We start from the raw sequence: 17,366 nt of genomic DNA on the forward strand, positions 1-17,366 counted from the left end.
ACGCCTACGTCTTAAGCGTTTGTGATCAGACAGTCGTAAAAACGTCCTAACGCTTTCGAGTGCGTTGCTTAACGCTCTTACACAAATTATATGTTAAATTTCTTAATTAAAATATCTGATCCTCATAATTCTTTAACAAATGAATGATACTTAATAGATTTTCATCTATATAAATAAGAAGATTGGGTGTAACTCAAATAACAAGTCGTAGTATTGCATATTTACTATTTGAGAAAACTGTGAGGGTGAATATCACTTAATATTTCTTTTAAAAATATCATAACTGATTTGTACATTTTCACTTGTCACTGTCTTTTGTCCTACGTATCAAATTTATCATATTTTATTATTAAGCTATTTGAAAGTAATTTTAATTTTATTCATGAAGGAGTTACGTTTTAATTATAAGACTAATAAAGTTTATTGATATAATTATAAAATGAACATAGATAACGGTAATATTGTTTTAAGAAATTATGATTTTTTGTTTGAAAGTTAAGATGTTAGAGTTGATATGTATTTCATAATAGCTTTTATTTCATTGTATTGTTTATGCTTTTATTTCATTGTATTATCTATACTTGTAAAATTATGTTATATATTTACAAGTTGTAAGCAGGGTGGCTAGAGTGTGCGGCTAGTAAAACTTTTGCTTTAGGCCCCAAAAAATTTTACCGATGAATTTTTTTGTTTAAATTTCTCTTAGATAATATTGAAGATTGTAAAAAGAAGTACAAAAGATATATAACAAAAGAAAGAAAGATACAAAATATATATAACAAAAGAAAGAAAAAACACTATCTATGTATGAAGAGCAATATTTTAAAACTTTGAACTAAACTACTCAAATCTTCATATTATTAAATAAAGTTTTTACAATAACATCCTAGGTAATGTCTTTAAAACACATGGCTAATATCTTATTGACTTGAATTGATCCTCACTAATATAAATACTAATGTTACGATATGAAGTAAAAGACAACAAGTATGAAAAATAAAAAAGGCAACACTAATTTTTTTTAATGTAATTTTACCTATTTAAAAATATTTATTATAATTTTATTATTTTATGAAATATAAAAGTTAAATACCCATGGGGCTTACGCCTCGCGCCTCGGGACTTACGCCTCACCGAGACAAATGTAAAACGTTCTGCCTTACACCCCCGTCTTTTAAAACATCCCGCTCTCATTCACTTGCTCTTTCCCAACCATTTTTCCTTTCTATAAAAAAATGGGAAAAGCCATTTCGAGTTGCTGCTTGCTTTTACTTTCCCTCTTTGCAATTTCTGTCTCCTTCCCCCAATCTGAACTTCAATGCGATGCCCAAATACTTTCCGGCGATGGATCCGACTCGGATACAACACTCTGTGTAAATTTGTGGACTTATGTCAATTTAGAATCATCTCCTTCATCCTTCGCTGCTACAATACCGTATGCATTTTCTCTTCAAAGCCATTTTAGACCTGTTAATCAAAATGTTAGTGCTAAGGCACTTCCCGCTGCTAACACCACCGACGGCGGACGGTGCCATCAAGGGCGGCCGAGGAAGATTACCATTTCTGACTCAAGCTGGTCGGCGGTTTGTCTGAAATTTTTCCTATTCTCCACTCGTCAATAACCCAGGACAAGACACATTTTACTATACTTCAATGCCCTACTTGATTCTGGTAGACAGGGGTGGAGCATTCTGCTTTGCATTCACAGGTACAATAGGTGTATTATTGTCAATTATCATAAACATGCAATATAACTTGTTTGATTTTTATAATCCGTCACTTAACGTATCTTATACTTTAGGAGGAGATATTGATGGACAAGAAGTGCTTCATATTTGTGAGAGACTTCAAGGTCAGAGGCTTATACGTGATATGCAAGAACAAGATGACGTCGTGACTCATTTGTTTGTGAGAAAATCTCCAAAAATTAGGGCAAGACCAGTGGAGAAGAATGACAAGGTTACAAAGAATCAGGCAAGTATTTTGTTTTGATTATGATGAAAGTTTGCCTCCAGCGACAAACTTTGTTCTTTTGTAAGCTGATGTTTTGCTCTTTCCGGTAAAGATAAACACCAAACTTGCTCAAAACTCTGTATGATCTGCCTTTTCAGATATAAACTAATCAAATCAGATATAAGTAGTAGATTTGATCAATTCTACTCAATAAGCATTGTATAGTAATCCAAAGATATGTATAAACTAATCAAAATCAGAAAACTTTTAACATTTTATGTATTTCTTGTTTTGGTTATGAAAAATGTAATTTTGCCTCTCACGGCATAGTTTTTACTTTTGTAAACTGAAGTTCTTCCCCTTCCTGCAGACTTGAGTAAAATTATCATCCGCAATGTTGAATCTCAACTGTTTAGTTCATAGAAGATGATTTGTTGTTATTTTCAAATATTAACAAATCTAAACTTAATAAAAGCGTTAAATTGAGTTGAATTGCATTCAATTCAAATGCTAATAAAAGCGATAAATTGAGTTGAATTGCATTCAATTCAAATGCTATATATTATGTATTTACTTTTTTCGTAGCAAAGAAAATCAATGAAGATTTTTCTGGTGAAACGTTGGAACGATTGATAGGTTTGCTGTTGGAACGATGAATAGGTTTAATTGGAGGTTTGAGGTCTATTTCAGGCTTTTATATGTTCTAGGTAGAGGTAGTAAGATCGATCTTTTAGCTCGGAAGGGAAAATATTAAAGACCACGCATTACAGGATCAAAAATGAAAGACCAGCGCGTTTGAAGGACATATTGCCCCAAAGAACTTAAGATGAGCCCATCTAGCTAGTGCGGCCCATCTTCTAGCCCACGAGTCGTCATTTATGACGTTTACATAGATTCATACTTGTATAAAGAAGCTAGGGCTGCGTATCGGGTGGTTCAGTTCGGGTTTGAAAGTTATCAGTTAAACTTATCGGTAATCGGTTTGTAGACATGTTAAACCGTTAAAGAACCATTAAGGCATCAGTTACTGATTTATTGGTTAATCAGTTTTTTATCGTTATCGGTTCGGTTATCGGTTTAACCATTAAGATATCACACGAAATTTTTTCAAGAACAAAGAACCCATCTCCAAAGTAGAATCAAAACGAATTAACGAGATGCAAAATGAATAAAGTAGCTACAAAAGAAAGTGCCTGCAGCAGTTAGCTATAAAAATGAACCATTCAAAGAAATCAATTGCAGCTTTGCTCCATCACAACTCACAAGGCACTATTAGCCTACTGGTAAGCAAGTGTTAACTTGGTGGCAAGACTAGGGATCAATTTCGATCAATTGGAGCCATGCCAAAAAGATTAGTTCTATTTCTTAGTCTCGGTGTTCATGATTAGAACTTTATCAGACTATTGAGGCATCGTAGTCCTTAGACTCATTGTGCAAGCACTCTTTGCACCTACATTCACACTTACAAGCGATGGTGATTATACAATATATCAAGTTCCTCTTTTAGGTAACATAAATCATCCACAAAGTTAAATCGAAAAGCATATCTAGCTATAATAGGCATAGTAATTATCTATGGAAGTGGTTATATGAACGCCGGGACGTTGGACTCCACAAATTATATATGAAAGGTTATATATGGAAGGGTATAATTATAATTAAATAAATGGTTATCGGGTTATTGGTTCACCCGTTAATAAAAGTGGTGAACCCGAGACCCGAACCGATACTTCAATAACTAGAGAACACCACCCGATACCCGAACCAATAACCCATTAACCCGAACCATTAATCCAATAATCTAATAATCGGTTCGAGTTATTGGTTTAACCGTTAACATGGCATTGTACATATATACTCCCTCCCCTCACTTTTGTTTGTCCGCTTTGAACTTTTCATGCTATTTAACAATTAATATATGAAGTGTATAATTTATTAATATATTCATATTAACTGGTGTATATTTTTATTAAATTTTAAAAATAACTTGAAGTAAGTAATTAATGCTATAGGTAAAATAATAAAAAATTTATGTTTAGAATACTGCTAAAAATCAACCGAGGGAGTATATGAATGAAGATTAGTTCCTATCTAGAGCTGCAATTTTATTCGTTTTCCATTAGAAACCAACCGACTTGCAAAACATTGAACAAGTTCCAAAGTATGACTTGCTGTCATTCAAATCAATTTACCGTTTCATTTACAGGCCTTTTCTTCTTTCAGGTCCTCAAGTACCAGTTCTTCCTGATCAACAAAATATATATATATATTTTGCATTTACTTTTCGAGATTTTGCAAGGTGCAACAGTGATCTGTTGATCGTTATCTCGTGTTATGTCTATGTTATTGATATTCTAATTTCGACAAGTATTGCTTGTGAATTTCAATATTCATGATTGTATCATACAGTTCGTCAATTATTTGATCAACTTGAAAAAAAAAAAATTTGCTAGTGAGATGAATGTATCCCATATGATCTGTGTTTGCATGAATATGTTAGCGCATTTGAGTGTTTGCTTTGTTAAAAATGAAACCCATTTTGAATTTTGAGCATTTGATTTGTTAAAATTGAATTGATGAGAAGATATTGGGAAGAGATGATCCAGTTGAAGAGGAAATAGCAGCTGAGGAGAAAGAAAAAGGGGCAATGTCAGATAAAGACTTCTTCAGGTTCTGCATTGAATTTTGTCAAACATTTGTGTTATTTGATTTTCTTCAACTGTCAATGTGATTGCAATAGGCCTAGTGTTGAGCTATGTGTTTCACTTTGAATAAATATACTCCCAATTTAAGCGTCTTAGATTAACTTGGCACGGAGTTTAAGAACAAAGGGAGACTTTTGAATCTCCAGGTCTTAAATTAAATATGAAATGTAGTTTAAATCTTGCGGTCTTTTAAAGTCATTTAACGTTAAATTAAAAACTTACTAAATATAGAAAGAGACCAAAAAGGAAAGCAAGACACTTAAATTGTGAGGGAGGGAGTAACAAAAATGGAAGTGATGATGGTAATGGGACGCTCGAGGTAAGCAAAATAGACGTCAGCTAGAGCGTAAAGTTGGCATTAATTTCCTTGCAACAACTAAGATTTGGACTTCCGGTCTTGATTTACTAACCTTAATCTATGGGTAAATCTTACTGTCTTGAATCCTTTAATTTATAAAATTACAATGAGAATCCCAACTTTTGAAGAACTTCATAGTGAGCAGTTTGAAAGGATTAAAATTAAGCAAGGTATCGAGTTCTTCTTTTGTTATTTCAAGATGAGATTTTCTTGAACATAGTAAACAAAACTTATTTCTAGCTAGGAATAAAAGGAACCTAAAGAATTTACATTCCTTTTCATTTATATGATTATTTTTTCCTTAAATTAGGTTAATTTTTATTTTCTATAGTGATATTTATCTAGCATGCCTTATCAATGCCAATTAGGAAACAAATGTACAACTGACCCTTCATTTTCTCCACCTTAGACTAATTTTAGTTGTATGACGACTTTAGTTGGAGTTAAAGAAAACCTTTATTTTGCATTTGCTTTACCATTAAACTACAAGCGCTAACTTGTTATTATCATCTTATGCTGATAACACTCATTTATTATCATGTGATGTGCATCTAGGCAGAAGAAGATGCTCTTATGATGCAGCATTTTGTTGCTACTGAAAATAAGGAGCAAGTTGAACAGCGGATACGGCCATATGTTAATCAAGTTCAAATGGTATATCTTGTTGTATCTGGCTTTCTGTTGTCCATCTTAACTTGTGTTCCGTAGTTGTTTCTCCCTTTTCAGTAGATGAGTAGGAGATTTCTTTAGGTATTTTACTTCAAAAGCCCAACAAAGTTTTATAAATAATATTTTCTTTAAAGTTTGGATATATACCATAAATACTAATTACTCTTAGCAGTTTTTTCATGTTTCAAGAATTCAAGATTCTTTTATGATTCTACTTTTATGTGCCTTTTGATTCCTTTTACAATACCAGCTGTGCGCACAAAATCCTATAATCAATTTGATATTTTCTTTTATCCCAATAATATTAAAGTGCGTAAATTATGCCATATCCTTAGTCTCACTTTTTCTCTTAATACTGTGCATGGGATGGGATGGGATGGATAGAGTAATTCATCATTGACTTTTAGTTTGAAAAGGTGAAACGCAATAAAATCATTTCCGTTGATACATAATAAACATCTTTCCTCATGTTGTAGTATGAAGATCCACGAGCAAGAAATGGCTCAAAAGACGGTGCCTGTGGATAAGCTTGAGGAGAAAGCATTGATTTCCTTGGCAAGGATTAGTACTATCATCTTGTTGTTTATTTGTTGTGCATAAATTGGTAACTGTGTTCAACAAATATGTATATTTAACTTTGAACAATTCAAGAATGAGATGGTGTTTTTTAAGAAATAGGTTGGGATGTTGAGTATCTATTCATCATGTAATAAGATTTACTTTCCTTTGTTGCTTTCAGTTAATGAAACCTTCTCAAGAGTGGCAAACATAGATATTACTATCTCTTCTGGTGTTCAAGAGATAAAAAAATTTAAGAAATCAATGCTGCTTGATCTGTTGTCTCTGATAAACTTTGATGAACTTATTCATTTGTATCTTTTAATAGTTTGGCTTCGTTTCCCTTTTCCCGTTTCCTGAATAATATTGAGTTTATGTTCTTACTTACCTTTCCCAAAAAAAAAAAGGGTTATCATTGGCAGTTTTTCCCTTTGAATCTGAATTTTGTTACTGCTAAGAAGATGATTGTGAAATCAATTTGAATGTGTTATTATGGGCCTCAGAGTAGATTTTTAAAATGAAATGAAAAAAAAAAAAAAAGTTATAGTAGCTTTAGCAACAAGAAGAACAAGTTTTTCTGTACAAATTTTAAATCGATACAGAAGGTTCTATAGTCCATACTTGGCGCCGCTTGTTACATTGGTTGTGAGTGGGAGCTTAGTTTGGGTCTGAATATGAGAATTTGTGGGTTGACATCAGCCAGAATTTCTGGCATCTGTACTATATATGCTCAGGAAGGAAACTACAAACCAATAAAAGTTGAAGTGTTGAACAAGATAATCCTTTCCAATTACAGCTGCTATTCTGGTTTAAGCAATCATTTCGGTAATTTCTTGCCTCCACTGCTACTTCAAATTTTCGTCATTAAGGACTCAATAAATTTTCACTTCATTCTACTTCCATGCAGTGACGTTGTTATGTGTATCTATAATGCTGAAAATGCAGTATTGAAACTACTATGGGTCTAAATCATTTAAATCTTATGTTTCAATCGAAGTATTCTTCCGACACATCTGATTTGCATGTGGTTTTCTGCTATCCTTTTTAGTTTTTGCCGAAGACAAAGCCTATGATGAACCTCTAAGTGGAACCTTGACTTCAATTTAGTGTATAACTAAATGGTTTTACTTCATCTGAAAAGTTCATAGTTGTTTAAGAGGGAAGCTATGTAGATATTTTTCTTTTATAATATCTTCACTCTGTTGCTTGATTACTTAGCTGGCGGAAGATCATGACCCTATTTATGGCTGCAGTCAATGACATCATATACCCTTGCTGACTGGCTGTTTTGAACCTCACCCAATAACTTGACTAAAATTGTCTGTAATCACTTGACTGTCAATATTTTTCACTTGATGGTTCCTAGGGATTTGGACTAGTGGTAAGAGCGCAACACGGGTTAGGCACAAGTCACGGGTTCGAACCGCGTTGCAGACAAAGTTGTGGATTTCTCGGTTTTCAGAAAAAAAAAAAAAAAAGACAAGCACCTGATTTGAGAGACTATTTCTTTCCTTGCGAACATTGCTTTTAGAGAAATCAGTTAATTAAGCCCGACTATTTCTTGCAAATCACAGTTTATGCAGCACATAACTTCCCTTAAATTTCTATAGCTGTCTCCTTCTCTCTCCCTGCCTAAAAAATGAATTGCTTTTATTAAAAAGACTTTTGATACATAGCAGTTGTGCATTTGTAACTAATGGGGTCTTCTTAAAATAAGAATCAACCAATTAATTACGTGTCAATCTCAAACTAGTTGTGGTCAACTATATGAATTCGCTATATCAGTTCCACTCTTTAAAGCCAACTTTATTGCAGTATTAATGACTGTCCTTTAGGGTAAATTTGGGGTTCTGTAAATCAAGAGCTTATCCTCACATGGGCATATAAGTCTCCAACCCCGACAAACCATTGTACTAATTTAAGTGTAACAACACCTAAACCTAACTTACAAGTTACAACTAGTTGGTGTCACCTTAACGGACCCTTTGCATATATTACGATCTACTCTTAGTAAAGTTTGCGTTGATTCAAAGATCTTGTAAATCCTTTTTAGACTACTTTCCTCCACGTGATTTTGGGTTACCTTGCCCCCTTTTATAACCTCAAATTGTCATGGTACTGCACCTACATGCTGGTGCATATGGAGGTTTATGTAAGATCTTGTCAAACCATCTCAGACAACCTCTCACTGTATCCTTGCATGTGCTATTTGCACCCTTTGTTGGATGCTATCATTTTCAATCTTGTCCAAACTATATATGATGGCACATCGATTATAGCATCCGCATTTCGATGACATTCAATCTCAGGATATAATGACACTATGCTCATTTTCTTTTTCGATGTCATTGTAGGTGGGTAAATGCTCCCCCTTGTGATAGTTGTGGTAATGAAACCAGAAGTCAAGGCATGGGAGTTGCAAATTTTTCTGAAACACTTTATGGTGCTTCTCGAGTTGAACTTTATTGGTATGTTCTGAAAAGATGTTACCTTCATTTTATGTGGTGTTAGATAGGTTCTAAGGGAGATCATCAATCATTTCGGTTTCTAATAACTAACCGGTAGGTTCTAAACAGGAAAGTATACTTTTGTAACAAGCTTCCACATTAATGCCAGTGGGTTTCTCCCAGGAATCCTTATTAACTACTGAAAGCGTGCTCTTTTGATAAGTTATTGCTCAAAGTGCATTTCCTGTGATATAGCATAGTCTCTCAGTGTTCTATGCTGGGTTTTTCTCGGTTGAAATCTTTTGAGACCGCTGCTATTGGGAAAGCAAAAAATCCCGTCTCTTAGGGTACCCAAAATTATACCAAGAGGTCCACAACTAGTACTCTGTTTTGCAATTTTTTTTTAATCAACTGTCAGATGTTAGTGTCGTTTAATCGAGGCATCATTTGGTTTGTCAACTGTAAGCAAAGAAGCATTACTAGCTTGGCTTTAGTGTACTTTTTTTTTTTGGTCACCCCATCATTTTGCACATGCAAGAAATCATTTGGAGCTGCTTTTCTATTCTGACATTTTTTAAGCGTTAAAATTCTCTCTCTGTAAGGATATGGGCTTCCCTCTTCTCTCTATATCTTTTTAACAGGAAAATAATATGGTTGTCGTATAACATTTATGTCTAATGTCCACAGATGCAATCTGTGTTCAAATATCACCCGTTTCCCAAGATACAACGACCCATTGAAGGTGTTGGATACATCTGCTACTGGAAGAGTTCATGTCACAGTTTCTGACCGACATTTATGCAGCTTCTAGAGACGAGAAAGGGGCGGTGTGGGGAGTGCGCCAATTGCTTCCCACTCTATTGTAGGGCTTTTGGTTATGATTCTCGTTTGGTAAGTTTCTTCTCCAAGAAAAAATATTTTGATGCCAACCATGTTTAGATAATTGCCATTGCGCTCTATTGCACTGTATGGTGAATTGAATGTTCATAAATCCTTTGTAATTGTTCTTCGTTTTGGCCTGGAAGCTTTAGTGACTGGTGAATTTCTCCATGTACATATGATAAAAATTAGATTGACAAATATGCAAATAAAAACATTTAAGAGCCTGCAGCCACAAAGTGCCATTTTGAATTGATTGACTGGAGACCAAACTTCTATAAATTGAAGAAATATTCACAAATAGCTGAATATTTGTGTGAAGAGCTCTAGAGAATCCCAGAGCTGTTTCCACCCGTTGAGTACTGGTCCTTTAAAACAGAATTCACAAAAGACTTGCATCAATTATCTTTTCACCAACTTCCTCAGAAAATACACGCCAGGACTTTTTTTGTTTTTGATCTTTTTGTACTGGTATGAGAAGTTTTACGAAGAGATACTAGCTCGAGAATGAGATAGGAGTGCTATATCTTCTAATAGGGGTCTAGGTGAATTTAATCTTTCCCTTTTTTCTGTTTAGAAATCCAAATAAGAAGAAGAAAATAGAAGGGAAAGATGGAATAAATTTTACCAGCTGGAAAGATAAACAAATAAAATGTGTAACAACCCCCCCATAGAGAATCTAGAAGAGTAGTGCAAGGAGTGACTATCCTGGACACTGACCTAAACCTGAAACGTTGAAGATGTGTGCTTGCCTGAAAAACAATGCAACATGCTTCAGACTCAATTGCTTTGCATTATGCTGCTTTTAGCGAGAAAACATATGTCTTCCCTTATGGTGCTTTTTCTGTAAAAAAAAAAATCTAAGTGCTAATATTGAACTTCTGATGCCGAACACGACTTTAAGGAACCTCTACCTTTGAGCTCCCCCCCCCCCACACACACACACACACACACACCAAACCAACCCCCCCCCCCCCCCCCCCAAAAAAAAAAAAGAGAGTTTTGGAAGGAAATCAGCTGTTTTAGAGATTCATGTTTGGCTTATCTTCTACTTCTGCTGTTTCACCTTCCAGATTTTAGACTTCACAGATCATGTCTGGACAAAGTGCTTTTCGCCCTCTCTAGGAAGGTAATATCTTTTCACAAGGCTAGCTCAATAAATTTGTTGCACTGATCTAGAACATGAAGTGATTGGGCCAAATAATGCAGATGGATGCATCTTGATCCTTGTGAAGGAATATATGACAATCCTCTATTATATGAGAACGGCTATTTTCTCTTTGCCAATTTGACCTCTTAGTAGATGTGATTTATTATGTAACTATTATAGCAAATAGCAATCGCATAATTCTAATTGTGCTGTATTGCCATTAAATTTGCTCTGCCTTTCTTAACATATATAATGTCATGCCTGTAAATCCAGAACCTAGGAGTTTCGCAGGCATGCGTATATCTGTTACAACTGTAACGATCAGGAAGTCATTGAAGATTTAAAAGAAGCATGTTTCGAAACCGTGAAAGGGTGTCAAACTTAGTGACAACAGAACCAAAGCTCAATTTAACAATGGAAACTTTCAGTATATCATGCATATATTTAAGTACTAGGAATCTTTTTATTATGGCAAGTACTGCACATGTTCATGAAATATTTTAGAGAACTATAGCTAGTACCTCACATGTTTCATTAAATATTTTAAAGAGCAAATTTGCACTGGTACTAAGATCCCATAATGTGTCTATTGTTGCCAAGTTACCATTCATATACACTAATTTTGTAACTGCCTTCTTAGTTTTGGTGTTTCAACCTTAGCCGACCTGCCTTCTTATTTTTATGTTTCAACCTTTCTATGAAGATGGCGAAAGAGTTTAAACTATGTGTTTGCTATTGGAAAAGATGGCGTGCATGATGTCACTAAGCGTTACGCCAGGAAGTGGCCTGAGGTTAATTGTTAGTTGAGTGTCCCTTTATTGGTACTTGTATGTGTTCATGAGTTTGTGCAAGTGAGATATATGTTTTTGATTATGAAGGTTCTTTCTAGACGTAATATCAGTTCAGAGCCTGCTCTCGCAGCTGTCCTCTCTGATATTACTACTATATAGAAGCATGGGTTAAACCCATGCTTCATCGTCAGTATCAAGGGCAAATCCGTCAATAGCTCAAGGGCAAAAGAGATATTCAGCTTTTCTCAACATATAATTCCAGAAGAATCTTTCCAGTTCTTTCATCTTTTTGTTCCAACTATGGACAAACATGGGTTGGACTTCAGAATTCTCTTTTCTCCAAACCGTCAAGGACTGCTCTTCGACTTCAGCTCTCAACTGGATATGCAATTTTAGGTCAGTTTTTGTCTCAATCTTTAGCCTAATCAGATTTTTCAATTTCATAGCTAATGTTTAAAAATGGGCTCAATTTTCTGTCAGAAAGAAGTAGATGTTTCTTCGTTGTGCTTCATCGGATTATGCTCCCGCTCGGTACAGAAAAAACCTCTTATTAGCTTCAAATTTCTTGCTTACCAAACCAGTCACCGGTACCTATTTCAGTAGTGAATGTAATTTCTAGAAAAAATATAGGGTTATCTTTGTTTCATACTCACTGTAACGAAGAATTAATGGTTATGCTGTATCCACCTCTATTTATTTGCAGGCAAGAGGTGTCATTATGTGTTGGAACTTGGAACCTACCTAATTCCACATTCTAACAAGGCAAGTGGTAATTCATATTGTCCTCTGACTTGATCTCTTTCTCTATCGTTTTCATTGAACTTTACAGCAATCTGGTGATTATTTTGTGTTTTACAATAGCCTATCTAGAGGGGGTATGCCTCGATCAATAAGCTTGCAGAAAAGGTCTACTGACCATGCTAGGATAAGAGCATAAGCACATTGAGTTGCCATGTTAACCAAAAAATCTAATTAAAATGGAATAACTTTGTGCAGTTAAGGTGTTTGACGATATGCCTAAAACAACCAAATAGTTTTATTTTCCCATAAGTGTTTTAACATAAATATCTTTCCTTTTGCAAGGCCAGAACTTTTGATAACACAAATATAATTTATTTGAAACATGTTATGCAGCGTATTCTTTAATGGGAACCTATTTGGAAATTTATTTGTATCTAAAAAGGGAAGTTTTTCGTGAAGAAAGTGAATATGGATAACTCTTTCATGGTGCCCTATACTCTGGTCGTGCTAGAATTACTAATGTTATTTGGTCAAGAATTATCATTAGCAAAAATATTTCTTTCTATCTCTTTGTCTAGACAATCTATTTGAACACTAAGGTATACATGATTAATATCATCGATTATTTCTTCTTTTTATTTGATATTTAGGTCAGTAGAAATGTGTATCTGTACAATCCTTCTAATGTGTTTCTCAATCTAATGATGATTAAATACATTACTTTGATATCTGAACTCCATGCTAGCCTCTCTATTTTCATTGTATAAGTGAATTTTTTTTTTTTTTTTTTTTTTTGTTTTTCCCGGTGGTATGTGTGCCTATAATTAGGTTATTATACGTTAATGAATAAGATGGACCCATCACTCGGCCCATGATTTATGCAGCACCAAGGTGATAGTATATGTTTTGTTGTTGTCCAGACACATGTTCTGCTTGATAGTGAGCTGCAGACAGCTCATATTAAGAGGTAAGAGAATGGACCTTTTGCTTCCCCATTAAGTTAGAAGTGTTTTTTCAAGTTGCTTTAATTTTAATATTAATGGTCGCGATATTTCATTTGTTGAAATGTTGACATTTATAGCATATGAAAGGAGTGGAAGGCTCCTACTGGTCCAGGGCACATTGGCATGTTATTTACGAGGAAATGGTTGCAAGATGACAACAACATAACGTGAGAAAACTGTCAACAAAGTAACTCTTTTTATGTTGAGGTAAAATAATATGCTCTTTTCTTTTCTATTTTTCAATGTAATGATTTCTTCTATGTTAATTGTGTTTTACATATACTATTGGCAACAGAGACACCAATTGGCATTTTCAAGAAAATGAATATTTAAAAACTTGAACCTAATAGATACCTGGGTAATTCTGCTATTATTTGCACTTCTTAACTTTTGAAATTCTATTCAATATAAGTATCTTTCTGTACCTCATTATTTTTGGTCTTTGCCATCAGTTGGAGTTACCTTTTCTATGTTAGATTATATTTACATCTTGCAAGTAATAACATGTTTGCCCTATAGCCTGCCAGGATAGCAGACACTTTACTTGATCTAACTGATCATTTACCTAATGTAGGCATGGAATTTATGTGCTATCTTTTATCTGCTAACTGCTCATTGGAGGACGTTAAATAGTCTTATGAGGTGAGTATATACCAACTATGGACAGATAATGAAGAAATATTCTGGGATAAAACCTTCGAGTGATATGGTAATTGAATTTTTCATTTTTTTTTTTTAGCTCTTTATCTTTTCCGAGTAATATTTGTCTTGCGTAGTAAGTTGTCTACCTACCTAATATGATTCAAATAGATGTGTACTTACGAATATAGTTTATGATAGCCATCTGTAGATACTTAGGAACTTTACACAAAAGGCGACTTTTTTTGATTAAACCATGTAAGAGTTAAATCTGCTGGATAGCCATATGATATATATCTGTAGATACTTAGAAATTACACAAAAGGCGACTTTTTCTATGAAACCGTGTAAGAGTATTATCCATTTATTTTTCATCTTTCTTCTCCATATCAAAGTGTTCTACCAGTAAGAGCTGGTGCTTTTTAGTGCCACTTTCTAATTATGTCCTCCACTCAAATATCACTGAATAATGTTTTTCTTGATTTCTTCCTAACTGGTTTTGCAACTTAAAAGAAGACAAAGATGCCTCCTCTTCCTTGCATACTTCTTGGAGAATTCCTTAGTTTTCCTCTTGAAATTAACTTACACTACGACGCTCTCCATTATTTGCAAGCTAAATGTTCATAAATGCAGGAGTATATTTCTTTAACAAGAAAATCCCCTAAGGCTGTTGATACTATTTTTCCAGAGTCAGTATATCTCCAAATATGAGGATATCTCCTGTACACGAGAATCTAACGTGCCTTTCTTTTTGAACTTCATAGTAGTAACTAATTCAGTTTTGTTTCTAACTGAACCATTGTTGCGACAATTTATGTATTATTACTTGCGGAGAAGTTGTACGACATCAACAACAACATACCCAGTGAAATCTCACAACTGGGGTTTAGGGAGGGTATTGTGTACGCAAACCTTACCCCTACCTTTGGGAGGTAGAGAGGCTGTTTCCGTGCAGAATTTGTTATTAGGATTGAATAATAAGATATAACAACTTAAAACTAATTATGAGGGTAACGAAAACGAGATATAACTGGTAAGAATTTCAGAAGTAGAATCTTTTGGTCAGCTGTGAATAGAAGGCTGGGAAGGGAGGTGCGCAAAAGCCTTGCCTGAGAAGACTAAAGTATGAAAAATGATGGAAGTGGAAGTAAGAAATGATTATGGAACTTTTAGTTTCTAGATATACATCTCTAGATGCTACTATATATCCTAAAAAGTCCAGAAGGAGGGCCTAAAATTTGTTTCTGCTGGTGCTTGTAATTTTCTACTTTACTGTCTCATTTAAATGATACATTGATTTAGGCAGAAAACTTAAACATTGCATGACAGAGAACATTTAGAGTCCTGTTGCATGATTCAAATTTCTTTCACTTATATGGTCTCTTGGCACATGATTTGAGAAGTTAATTATCGAACCTAAAGTCTATCTACAGCTGATAGAATCGGAACACGAGAAGCAGACAAACTTATCCAAACGTCATGTCGCCACCGCACAAGCCAGACAACCACCTTGCATTGTAGCTATCTGAAATTTTCTCTGTTCGTTGGTTCATCCATCTATTTTATAATCCCGTGAGCATCTGGTGTTTTGGCTTTTTCTCCTTTCAGTTTTTGCTTCTCAGATCTTTGCCACTAATTCATTAATTTGTTCTTGACTTTGTTCAGTTTTATTTTCCGTCTCTAACTTAGTTTATTGATTAAGCTATCCAAGCTGTCCGATCCAAACATGGTAGCTTATTGTTTGAACCATTTCAGACTGCTGGAAAAGGTTGGGTTGCGGAGATGTTGGAAGTGGCTACTTGGCTGAACTGAGTCGAACCAAATGTTACTTTGCTACGGAAGTCACAGATAAAGTATCTTTAGCCAGCCGCCACGAGGCTTCTTCGTGCTCAGACCAAAAGACAAATTTGACAATCCCTTGATCATCTTTTTCTTCCATCACTCTACAAACACTTCGAGACTGATAAGTTCTCATGTTTGGTCATGGATTCTACCCTGGCGGGAATCTCCACACTCTTACGCAGAGACAGCATAGGAAACATTTTTCTGAACAAGCGGTGAAGTATAACCTCCTTTCAGTCTTTGGAGTATGATTTTCCTATTGATACTTTCTGAGTTCCACGTTGAAAAACCAAAAAGAAGTTTTCCGTAGATGTCTTCTCAGACGATGAATTTGAACTAATTCTGGAGCTAACAAGGCGTATTTACTAACAATGGAGCAATGTGGCATACCAAAGTGCAATCCCTCTTATAGTTATAGCAGGTTGAATTATAGCAAGCATACAATGACTTCTTTGCAATGCTCAAATTCTTATGTAAATGACATTTAATTTTGCAGTGTCGAGACTTATTACTGTTCAACGACTAACCCCGGAGGATGATGTCTGAGGAGTAGTCACATGGAGTTTAGAATGGTGAATTGACTATGAAATCAAGAACCACAGACATTGACACGGAAGCGAAGCTGTATGCTGGTGCCATTTGTATAGAAAATGACATTCCTGCTAGAAACGCGGACTTCTTTTTATTTTTTCTAAATCTATATAAAACAAACTCAGACACTTCAATATGAAAGTTGCGGAAAAGACATGCCCTTTTTGTTGTTTGTTTGATAGAGTTGATGGTATTCCTTTAACTAAAATTGTCTACTATTCTTCCTATAACTTGAACTCCTATCATTAGGCTCAAAGTCTTCATCTATGTTATTGGGCCCGGGCCCTAACGCCATCTAGTAACTAGAGAATTGCGGTCAAAGTTATCTGCTGAAGTGATTTCAGCACTGGAAGAACGGGACAGGACCGATATTGATGTCATTGATCGAGAATTGTATTGTGAAGATGATACCTGGAAGAAGACTGAGCGGAGGCAAGGAATGGCGCATAGCGAGATCGGAATTTGTCTCTGATGAAAAGAACTCTCCAAGCTCTTCATCTTATCCAGTTCTAAGATGCATAGATGATCATGTCACAAAGGTCTACAGTGCCTTTTCCCCTGTCCATTCAACGTTAATAGATTGCTCGCCCTCTAAAAACGCAGCTGCTGAAGTTCTTGTGATTTTCAGAAAGAATTCCATATTTAGATCATTCTAATAATGTCATGCCTGGTACTATTAACTGACAAAAATTAGATTTTCACTCATTAATCAAACATGAGTGGTTTGGACGGAACGTCAGTAGAAACCAAATATTAAAGTAATTCATGAATAATATTAAGTTAGTTAGGGTTAGTAGGATATTTTTGCAAGGGTAGTACCAGTCCTTCTTGATGTTTATTAACTGGCTCATTTTATCTTTCCGTAAGTTTTGTACGTGTCCATTATCAATAGTATTATATTAATACTTATTTAATCTTTCCTTATATAACAATGTAAGAAATCCAATATTTAGCACTTCTAAATCAATTAAAATTTTACCATGTAATTTTTTTCCTATTTTAAATTATGTAGTAAATAAACATTTCATTATTAAACTAC

General features: G+C 34.7%; 1 long non-coding RNA gene and 1 pseudogene across 5 annotated transcripts; both read left to right on the forward strand.

Moving 5' to 3' along the window:
* The first annotated feature begins 1,235 nt into the window (after window positions 1–1,235).
* LOC132055220 (uncharacterized) lies at window positions 1,236–17,298 on the forward strand (annotated as a pseudogene).
* Window positions 11,751–15,981, forward strand: LOC132055681 (uncharacterized). Of its 5 annotated transcripts, none has more exons than XR_009414627.1 (5): window positions 11,751–12,279; window positions 13,080–13,218; window positions 13,333–13,462; window positions 14,528–15,466; window positions 15,650–15,981. It is a non-coding gene; the product is annotated as an uncharacterized LOC132055681 (long non-coding RNA). The 5 variants fall into 5 exon arrangements; XR_009414626.1 differs by having other exon boundaries at window positions 13,136–13,218; XR_009414624.1 differs by having other exon boundaries at window positions 11,751–13,218.
* Window positions 17,299–17,366: the final 68 nt, after the last annotated feature.

This window comes from Lycium ferocissimum, chromosome 5, assembly GCF_029784015.1.
Source record: "Lycium ferocissimum isolate CSIRO_LF1 chromosome 5, AGI_CSIRO_Lferr_CH_V1, whole genome shotgun sequence".
Lineage (NCBI taxonomy): Eukaryota > Viridiplantae > Streptophyta > Magnoliopsida > Solanales > Solanaceae > Lycium > Lycium ferocissimum.